This window comes from Cherax quadricarinatus, chromosome 100, assembly GCF_038502225.1.
Source record: "Cherax quadricarinatus isolate ZL_2023a chromosome 100, ASM3850222v1, whole genome shotgun sequence".
Lineage (NCBI taxonomy): Eukaryota > Metazoa > Arthropoda > Malacostraca > Decapoda > Parastacidae > Cherax > Cherax quadricarinatus.
The window spans coordinates 10,704,737-10,714,426 of record NC_091391.1 but is presented as its reverse complement, the minus strand read 5'-3'; the positions used below and the strand labels follow the sequence as shown (position 1 = coordinate 10,714,426).

At 42.3% G+C, this 9,690-nt stretch overlaps 1 protein-coding gene across 1 annotated transcript in view; it reads left to right on the top strand.

Annotated features, from left to right (window-relative positions):
• Window positions 1-9,690, top strand: part of LOC138851115 (zinc finger protein 84-like) — a 63,576-nt gene that overhangs the window by 31,055 nt on the left and 22,831 nt on the right. The window lies entirely within an intron of this gene.

The following is a 9,690-nucleotide window of genomic DNA, read 5'->3' as shown; positions in this document are numbered from 1 at the left end:
GGATTGGGACACTTGTTCCCTAATGACAGTTCTAATACACATGGAAGTGCCATTGGAGATAACTTTCAAGGTTCTGAAGAGGTTGTGACTGAAGCTAATTACCATAATACCAGTAATAGTGAGGAAAACCCAGACGATCCTCAACCTTCAACCTCTTGTGCTTGGCCGTCTTGTTCACATTCAGTTGTACCAGAACGAAAGAGGAAACTCGTATTTTCCCATGTCCAGGGCTCAGATGTGAGAGGTGGTGATGATAGTGATAGTGAATATTATCTCCAAGCTGTTGAAAACAGTTCTAGTAGCGAGAATGAAGTGGAATATTCTCCAGTGAACAGTCAGTATATATGATGATACTTGCACTCTGGTAGTGTGCCATATGCTGTTCCAAGGGTAAGCAGTACATCTCAGAGTACATCACATAGCCATACAACAGGAACAGATAGTGAAAATGAAGATGATATTGTTACATTGGGGATCAAAAATATGCATGTGTTAGAAGATGGTGGTGGTGGTGCCAGCCATGAGGCACCAGCAGCAGCCCATGCTGGTACTCATGCCACTGAGTCAGCTCAGCTACAACAAAGACCACCCTCACCTACCCATCCACCACACCAACCTCCACAACCACAACCTCCACAACCACAACCTCCACAACCACAACCTCCACAACCACAACCTCCACAACCACTTGCCAGTATCCACCAGCAGACAGCACCTGGGATTGGCAGGAAGCTGCCAATTTTGTTCCCAATCCCCATCACTTTAATGAAAGTCAAAGTGGACTATGGCCATCTTGCACACTTGGGAACAATACCACTGAACAGGAATGTTATGAGTTATTCTTTGACAAACCCTTAATGTAAATGATTGTCAGGGAAAGCGATGCATACTTTGATTACACCATGGTAAACACAGTTCTTTCACCAAGATCACGGCTACACCAGTGGAAGGAGACAACTGTGGCTGAGATGTATCTTTTGTTTGCCAAAATAATGCTTATGCCCCATGTATATAAGCACAGTGTCAAACCATGCTGGTCAACAGACTACCTCATTGCAACCCCAGCTTTCAGTGACATAATACCAGTCAATCGATTTGTGCTACTGTTATGTATGCTACACTTCTTAGACAAAACCAGCCTGACAGAAAAGACAGGTTATATAACATTAGAAATGTGTTTATGTATCTTAAAAACAGAAATTCAATATGTATTTTTATCCCTTCAGGAAGCTTGTTATTGATGAGTCTTTGATTTTGTTCAAAAGAAGACTCATTCAAGCAGTATATACCAAGCAAGAGGAAATGCTTTGGCATAAAGATGTTTATATTTTGTGATTGCTACAGTGGTCTTGTATTGGATATTATTGTGTGCACTGGAATTAATACATTGCAAGATACCAGGAAGTTTTTGGGTATCTCTGGTGATGTGGTTAGAACAATATATTATATACTGATAACTGGTACACAAGCCCCTCACTCAGTGATTTTTTGCGAGTGAACATGATAGATGTGTTTGGCACAGTGTGTGCAAATCGTAAACATATGCCCAGGTTCGATGCAGGCACTCGTAGAGGTGAGGTGCAGGCATTTGCTGCCAAATAACATCATGGCATTTAAGTGGCATGACAAACGAGATGTTACACTGTTATCATCAGTTCACCCAAATGAAATGACACACACTGGCAGGGAGCATAGAGAGACCAATGAACTCATTCTAAAACCTGCAGCTGTGATGGACTACACCCTCAATATGCGCTCAGTGGACAAATGTGACATGCAAATTGGGTTTGCTGATTGTGTTCGCAAGAGTTATAAGTGGTACATAAAACTCTTCTTTCATCTTGTGGACATTTCCATGCTGAATGCTTTTAATATGTATAAGTTGAAGACCAGAAACTAACCACCATATGGTCATTTTTGTTTGTCATCAGACAAATATTATTCTTGTACCAAGTAACAACTTGGGTGGCTCGGTAGATGTGAGGTTGCTATCCCAGAGTACTGTTTACTGACGTGAAGGGTAGGGTATGGCATGATTTCCGTGCTGCATCTGCACTGCTGGCTGTATTGAGGTCTTCTTGGCTGGGAGGGGGAGCTTACTGACTTTTCATCCCTTCTAGTAACTGTCCCTTTTCCTTATTTCTCCTTTCCTTCTTTTTTTCCTTAAAATAATAAGAAAAAATGACCTACACGACACCCACTTTTTTTTTTACAAGTATACAGTGGACCAAATTTATCACACTGGCCGATTCCCACCAAGGCAGGGTGGCCCGAAAAAGAAAAACTTTCACCATCATTCACTCCATCACTGTCTTGCCAGAAGGGTGCTTTACACTACAGTTTTTAAACTGCAACATTAACACCCCTCCTTCAGAGTGCAGGCACTGTACTTCCCATCTCCAGGACTCAAGTCCGGCCTGCCGGTTTCCCTGAATCCCTTCATAAATGTTACTTTGCTCACACTCCAACAGCACGTCAAGTATTAAAAACCATTTGTCTCCATTCACTCCTATCAAACACGCTCACGCATGCCTGCTGGAAGTCCAAGCCCCTCGCACACAAAACCTCCTTTACCCCCTCCCTCCAACCCTTCCTAGGCCGACCCCTACCCCGCCTTCCTTCCACTACAGACTGATACACTCTTGAAGTCATTCTGTTTCGCTCCATTCTCTCTACATGTCCGAACCACCTCAACAACCCTTCCTCAGCCCTCTGGACAACAGTTTTGGTAATCCCGCACCTCCTCCTAACTTCCAAACTACGAATTCTCTGCATTATATTCACACCACACATTGCCCTCAGACATGACATCTCCACTGCCTCCAGCCTTCTCCTCGCTGCAACATTCATCACCCATGCTTCACACCCATATAAGAGCGTTGGTAAAACTATACTCTCATACATTCCCCTCTTTGCCTCCAAGGACAAAGTTCTTTGTCTCCACAGACTCCTAAGTGCACCACTCACTCTTTTTCCCTCATCAATTCTATGATTCACCTCATCTTTCATAGACCCATCCGCTGACACGTCCACTCCCAAATATCTGAATACGTTCACCTCCTCCATACTCTCTCCCTCCAATCTGATATTCAATCTTTCATCACCTAATCTTTTTGTTATCCTCATAACCTTACTCTTTCCTGTATTCACCTTTAATTTTCTTCTTTTGCACACCCTACCAAATTCATCCACCAATCTCTGCAGCTTCTCTTCAGAATCTCCCAAGAGCACAGTGTCATCAGCAAAGAGCAGCTGTGACAACTCCCACTTTGTGTGTGATTCTTTATCTTTTAACTCCACGCCTCTTGCCAAGACCCTCGCATTTACTTCTCTTACAACCCCATCTATAAATATATTAAACAACCACGGTGACATCACACATCCTTGTCTAAGGCCTACTTTTACTGGGAAAAAATTTCCCTCTTTTCTACATACTCTAACTTGAGCCTCACTATCCTCGTAAAAACTCTTCACTGCTTTCAGTAACCTACCTCCTACACCATACACTTGCAACATCTGCCACATTGCCCCCCTATCCACCCTGTCATACGCCTTTTCCAAATCCATAAATGCCACAAAGACCTCTTTAGCCTTATCTAAATACTGTTCACTTATATGTTTCACTGTAAACACCTGGTCCACACACCCCCTACCTTTCCTAAAGCCTCCTTGTTCATCTGCTATCCTATTCTCCGTCTTACTCTTAATTCTTTCAATTATAACTCTACCATACACTTTACCAGGTACACTCAACAGACTTATCCCCCTATAATTTTTGCACTCTCTTTTATCCCCTTTGCCTTTATACAAAGGAACTATGCATGCTCTCTGCCAATCCCTAGGTACCTTACCCTCTTCCATACATTTATTAAATAATTGCACCAACCACTCCAAAACTATATCCCCACCTGCTTTTAACATTTCTATCTTTATCCCATCAATCCCGGCTGCCTTACCCCCTTTCATTTTACCTACTGCCTCACGAACTTCCCCCACACTCACAACTGGCTCTTCCTCACTCCTACAAGATGTTATTCCTCCTTGCCCTATACACGAAATCACAGCTTCCCTATCTTCATCAACATTTAACAATTCCTCAAAATATTCCCTCCATCTTCCCAATACCTCTAACTCTCCATTTAATAACTCTCCTCTCCTATTTTTAACTGACAAATCCATTTGTTCTCTAGGCTTCCTTAACTTGTTAATCTCACTCCAAAACTTTTTCTTATTTTCAACAAAATTTGTTGATAACAGCTCACCCACTCTCTCATTTGCTCTCTTTTTACATTGCTTCACCACTCTCTTAACCTCTCTCTTTTTCTCCATATACTCTTCCCTCCTTGCATCACTTCTACTTTGTAAAAACTTCTCATATGCTAACTTTTTCTCCCTTACTACTCTCTTTACATCATCATTCCACCAATCGCTCCTCTTCCCTCCTGCACCCACTTTCCTGTAACCACAAACTTCTGCTGAACACTCTAACACTACATTTTTAAACCTACCCCATTCCTCTTCGACCCCATTGCCTATGCTCTCATTAGCCCATCTATCCTCCAATAGCTGTTTATATCTTACCCTAACTGCCTCCTCTTTTAGTTTATAAACCTTCACCTCTCTCTTCCCTGATGCTTCTATTCTCCTTGTATCCCATCTACCTTTTACTCTCAGTGTAGCTACAACTAGAAAGTGATCTGATATATCTGTGGCCCCTCGATAAACATGTACATCCTGAAGTCTACTCAACAGTCTTTTATCTACCAATACATAATCCAACAAACTACTGTCATTTCGCCCTACATCATATCGTGTATACTTATTTATCCTCTTTTTCTTAAAATATGTATTACCTATAACTAAACCCCTTTCTATACAAAGTTCAATCAAAGGGCTCCCATTATCATTTACACCTGGCACCCCAAACTTACCTACCACACCCTCTCTAAAAGTTTCTCCTACTTTAGCATTCAGGTCCCCTACCACAATTACTCTCTCACTTGGTTCAAAGGCTCCTATACATTCACTTAACATCTCCCAAAATCTCTCTCTCTCCTCTGCATTCCTCTCTTCTCCAGGTGCATACACGCTTATTATGACCCACTTCTCGCATCCAACCTTTACTTTAATCCACATAATTCTCGAATTTACACATTCATATTCTCTTTTCTCCTTCCATAACTGATCATTTAACATTACTGCTACCCCTTCCTTTGCTCTAACTCTCTCAGATACTCCAGATTTAATCCCATTTATTTCCCCCCACTGAAACTCTCCTACCCCCTTCAGCTTTGTTTCGCTTAGAGCCAGGACATCCAACTTCTTTTCATTCATAACATCAGCAATCATCTGTTTCTTGTCATCCGCACTACATCCACGCACATTTAAACAACCCAGTTTTATAAAGTTTTTCTTCTTCTCTTTTTTAGTAAATGTATACAGGAGAAGGGGTTACTAGCCCATTGCTCCCGGCATTTTAGTCGCCTCATACGACACGCATGGCTTACGGAGGAAAGATTCTTTTCCACTTCCCCATGGACAATAGAAGAAATAAAAAAGAACAAGAGCTATTTAGAATAAGGAGAAAAACCTAGATGTATGTATATATATATATGCATGTGCGTGTCTGTGAAGTGTGACCAAAGTGTAAGTAGGAGTAGCAAGATATCCCTGTTATCTAGCGTGTTTATGAGACAGAAAAAGAAAACCAGCAATCCTACCATCATGCAAAACAGTTACAGGTTTTTGTTTCACAGTCATCTGGCAGGACGGTAGTACTTCCCTGGGTGGTTGCTGTCTACCAACCTACTACCTGAGTAGCATCGCACCCTTTACCTTTGATTGCTGTGAACTCCCATCCTCTGTTTATATCTCGGGACACCGCCTAGGGATCTAAAAAGTAGTCCCTACATCCCAAAAGTGTCAAAATTGTTCATGATTCAGACACCCAGCTAAATACTAAGGGTCTGTGGAAGAGTACCTGGTCTGCGGTGCTGCGGATCATGCCGATACATCTTGCAGTCTTCCCCATTTTTCTTATTTTTATCAAAACTCATCCTTCTTTTTTTCCACCAATGTCAGGTCTGTCTAAATGAACGTGAAATCCGTTGTCTTAAGGGGAGCAAAAAACCTTGCTTATAATAATAATAATAATAATAATAATAATAATAATAATATAATAATATTTTTATTTTACTACAAGTACATGTACATGGTATACATTCCCCCTTGATTATAATAATAATAATAATAACATGGTATACAGGCCTAGCCGCACGTCAATGACATACTATATTGAAAGCCCCTTGTTATGCTCAACATTTCGGGCAAATTAGGTCAGTGTCCCAATATGCGACCCACACCAGTCGACTAACACCCAGGTATCCATTTTACTGATGGGGAACATAGACAACAGGTGTAAAGAAACACGCCCAATGCTTCTACCCTGGCTGGGAATCGAACCGAGGCGAAGCGAGAGTGTTAGCCACCAGGCCACCAGAGCACTGAGGCCGAAAAGGAGAACTGCTGGGGAATTGTAAATGTCAGAGGAATGCAAAGAGACTTGGGTTTAGGAGACAGGTTCAACTGTTGTTTCTCGGCTCTGCCTTCAGGGAAATATTCCTCATGTTCCTTATTCTTGAGTAGCTAGGTGACCTCCAAGCTACACCTACCAGCTCCTCCAGTACCATGTCTTCCAGGGTCACCTTCGTCACTAATTCTTTTGCAGTTTTACCCTCTGAAACCCCCACTACCTTACCTCTTCCTACCTCTACTTCTTCATCTTACCTGCAAGTTTCTCAGTGCAAGGCCTCGCATGCCTGTACCTTCTTTGCAACTATTACCTGCGAAATTGAACTTGTCTCCTAAACCCAAGTCTCTTTGCATTCTTCTGGTGTTTACAAATCCCCAGCAGTTTATCTTCTTGGCCTCATTGCCTAATTCTCACCCCGTATCTAACTCTCACATGAAGGTGGAGGTTCACCCCCTATCACGTGATCCCCTCTTCTCCTCTTCCCCCAGACTTCTTCCCCAGTCCCCTTCTAGTCTCCTTCCTCTCTTGTTGCACCCAAGGACTTTTCTGTCCCTTCTGGCTCATCTCTCCAGGTTCATATTCCCCTCCACTTCTCAGACCTCTTTTGTTCCCTCCATAGTCTCACCGATCTCTACTTGTTCTACCTCACTTGTCTCTGAAGTCATGGTATCGGCATCTTCCTTGTTCCCAGAAACACTTGACGCTATCTCCGACTATATTGTGGACATGAAGCCCTCCATGGACACCAGTGTGCCTCCTTGTGCCAATTCATATTTTTCACAACTATTCCAGCATTGTTCTCCTCTACAGCATTCTGATTCCTCTTTGCTTACATACTTTCCATTGCATCTACATATTGACTTCACTGACCCTACTAGCCTGTAGATTTTATCACTTCTCATTGTTGGCATACCTATCTTCATGAAAAATTACTTTACAAAGGAATCTTCAGGGGTAATTGGAGAGAGCACCAGGTGTTGATCTCCCAGTTTTCCCCAGCATATGTCCAGTTACAAGAGCCTGAAGTTCGTTCAGTGATTATCCATCCCGTTATGGGCAATGTGCTGTTGTGTTCTGATCCCTTTCCTCATGAAACTTTTAATGAGAGTGCACTTCTTGTAGGTATTGGTTTACTGTTTCAACAGATCTTTGTTCTCAGCTGCATTATACTCCAGCTCGTATTTATTTGCACAGGTGGTATACAGTTAACATAAGAACATTATAAAGGAGGAACACTGCAGATGGCCTGCTGGCCCATACTAGGCAGACCCTTTACAATCCATCACACTAACAAAACATTTGCCCAACCAATTTTCAGTGCCACCCAAGAAATAAGCTCTGTTAACCCTATCCACTCACATGCAAGTCCCACTCAAATCCAACCCGTCAAATTCGTGCATTTATCCAACCTAAATTTGAAACTACCCAATCTTTTAGCCTCAATAACCCAACTAGGTAGACTGTTCCACTCATCAACTACTTTATTTCCAAACTAATACTTTCCTATATCCTTTCTAAATCTAAACTTGTCTAATTTGAATCCATTACTGCGGGTTCTCTCTTGGAGAGATATCCTCAAGACCTTATCTATATCACCTTTATTAATACCTATCTTCCACTTATACAAAACGATCAGGTCTCCCCTCATTCTTCGTTTAACAAGTGAATGTAATTTAAGGGTCTTCAATCTTTCTTCATAAGGAAGATTTCTAATACTATATATTAATTTAGTCATCCTACGCTGAATGTTTTCTAATGTTGTTAGTGGGATGAATTGTAAAGGACCTGCCTCAGTGGTGACGTGTACTTAGCTTTGAGTGGTGACGTGTACTTAGCACAGTGGTGACGTGTACTTAGCTCAGTGGTGACGTGTACTTAGCTCAGTGGTGACGTGTACTTAGCTCAGTGGTGACGTGTACTTAGCTCAGTGGTGACGTGTACTTAGCTCTGTGAAGACCTGTTTGTGTGCTCTGTGAATCTGTACCAGGATGCCCTCTCTTGAGCAACTTTACCAGCAGCTGAGAGAAGAGCTCAGAGTTGCTAAGATGGAGATACGGCGATTAACGGAGGAGAACAAGAGGATTCGTAGTAATCCTTCTGTTGTGAGTCCCCAGGTTAAGAGGGGAGCTTGGTCAGTGGCCGGGCAACATGGAACCAAGCTGAAGATCAAGAAAACGGTTGGAGAGGCAGAAACAACGAGAAACCAGAAGACTACCGTGGAAACTTCCAACTCATTCTCGGTGCTACCTGACGAATGTGAGTGTTCTACTGGGAATGCCACAGCGAGCACCAAAGAAGCATTGGCAGACGTGAGTAAGACATCCCTAGAAAACCCATCGAAGACCATCGAGAATCGTCTTGACCATCGAGATTGACTTCTACAAGTGGTGTAATGCTACCTGGCGAATGTGAGTCGACTACTCGGAGCATCACGACGGACGACGCCAAGGAAGGTAAAAACATTGTTGTTGTTGGGGATAGCTAGATTAGGCCCATGGATAGGGCAAATTACTAGAGTCAATCATAGCTGAGATTATAAGAAGCCATCTCGATAAGCATAGCTTGATTAATGATACTCAGCATGGATTCACAAGAGGCCGGTCTTGTCTAACTAATTTATTAACTTTCTTCAGTAAAGCTTTTGAGGCTGTTGACCACGATAAAGAATTTGATATTATTTACTTAGATTTTAGTAAGGCATTTGATAGAGTTCCGCACCAAAGACTGTTGAAGAAAGTAGCAGCTCATGGCATTGGGGGAAGGGTGCTCTCGTGGATCGAATCATGGCTCACAGACAGGAAGCAGAGAGTGTCCATAAATGGGGTTAAATCCGAGTGGGGATCAGTAACAAGTGGCGTTCCACAGGGATCAGTCTTGGGCCCGTTGTTGTTTATAATATATATCAATGATCTTGATGAAGGAATTACTAGTGATATGAGCAAATTCGCCGATGACACGAAGATAGGTAGGATAATTGATTCAAACGTAGATGTTAGGGAACTTCAGGAGGATTTAGACAAACTCTACTCTTGGTCAGAAAAGTGGCAGATGCAGTTCAATGTAGATAAATGCAAGGTTCTGAAGCTCGGGAGTGTCCATAACCCTAGCACTTATAAGTTAAATAATGTAGAACTTAGCCATACAGATTGCGAAAAGGA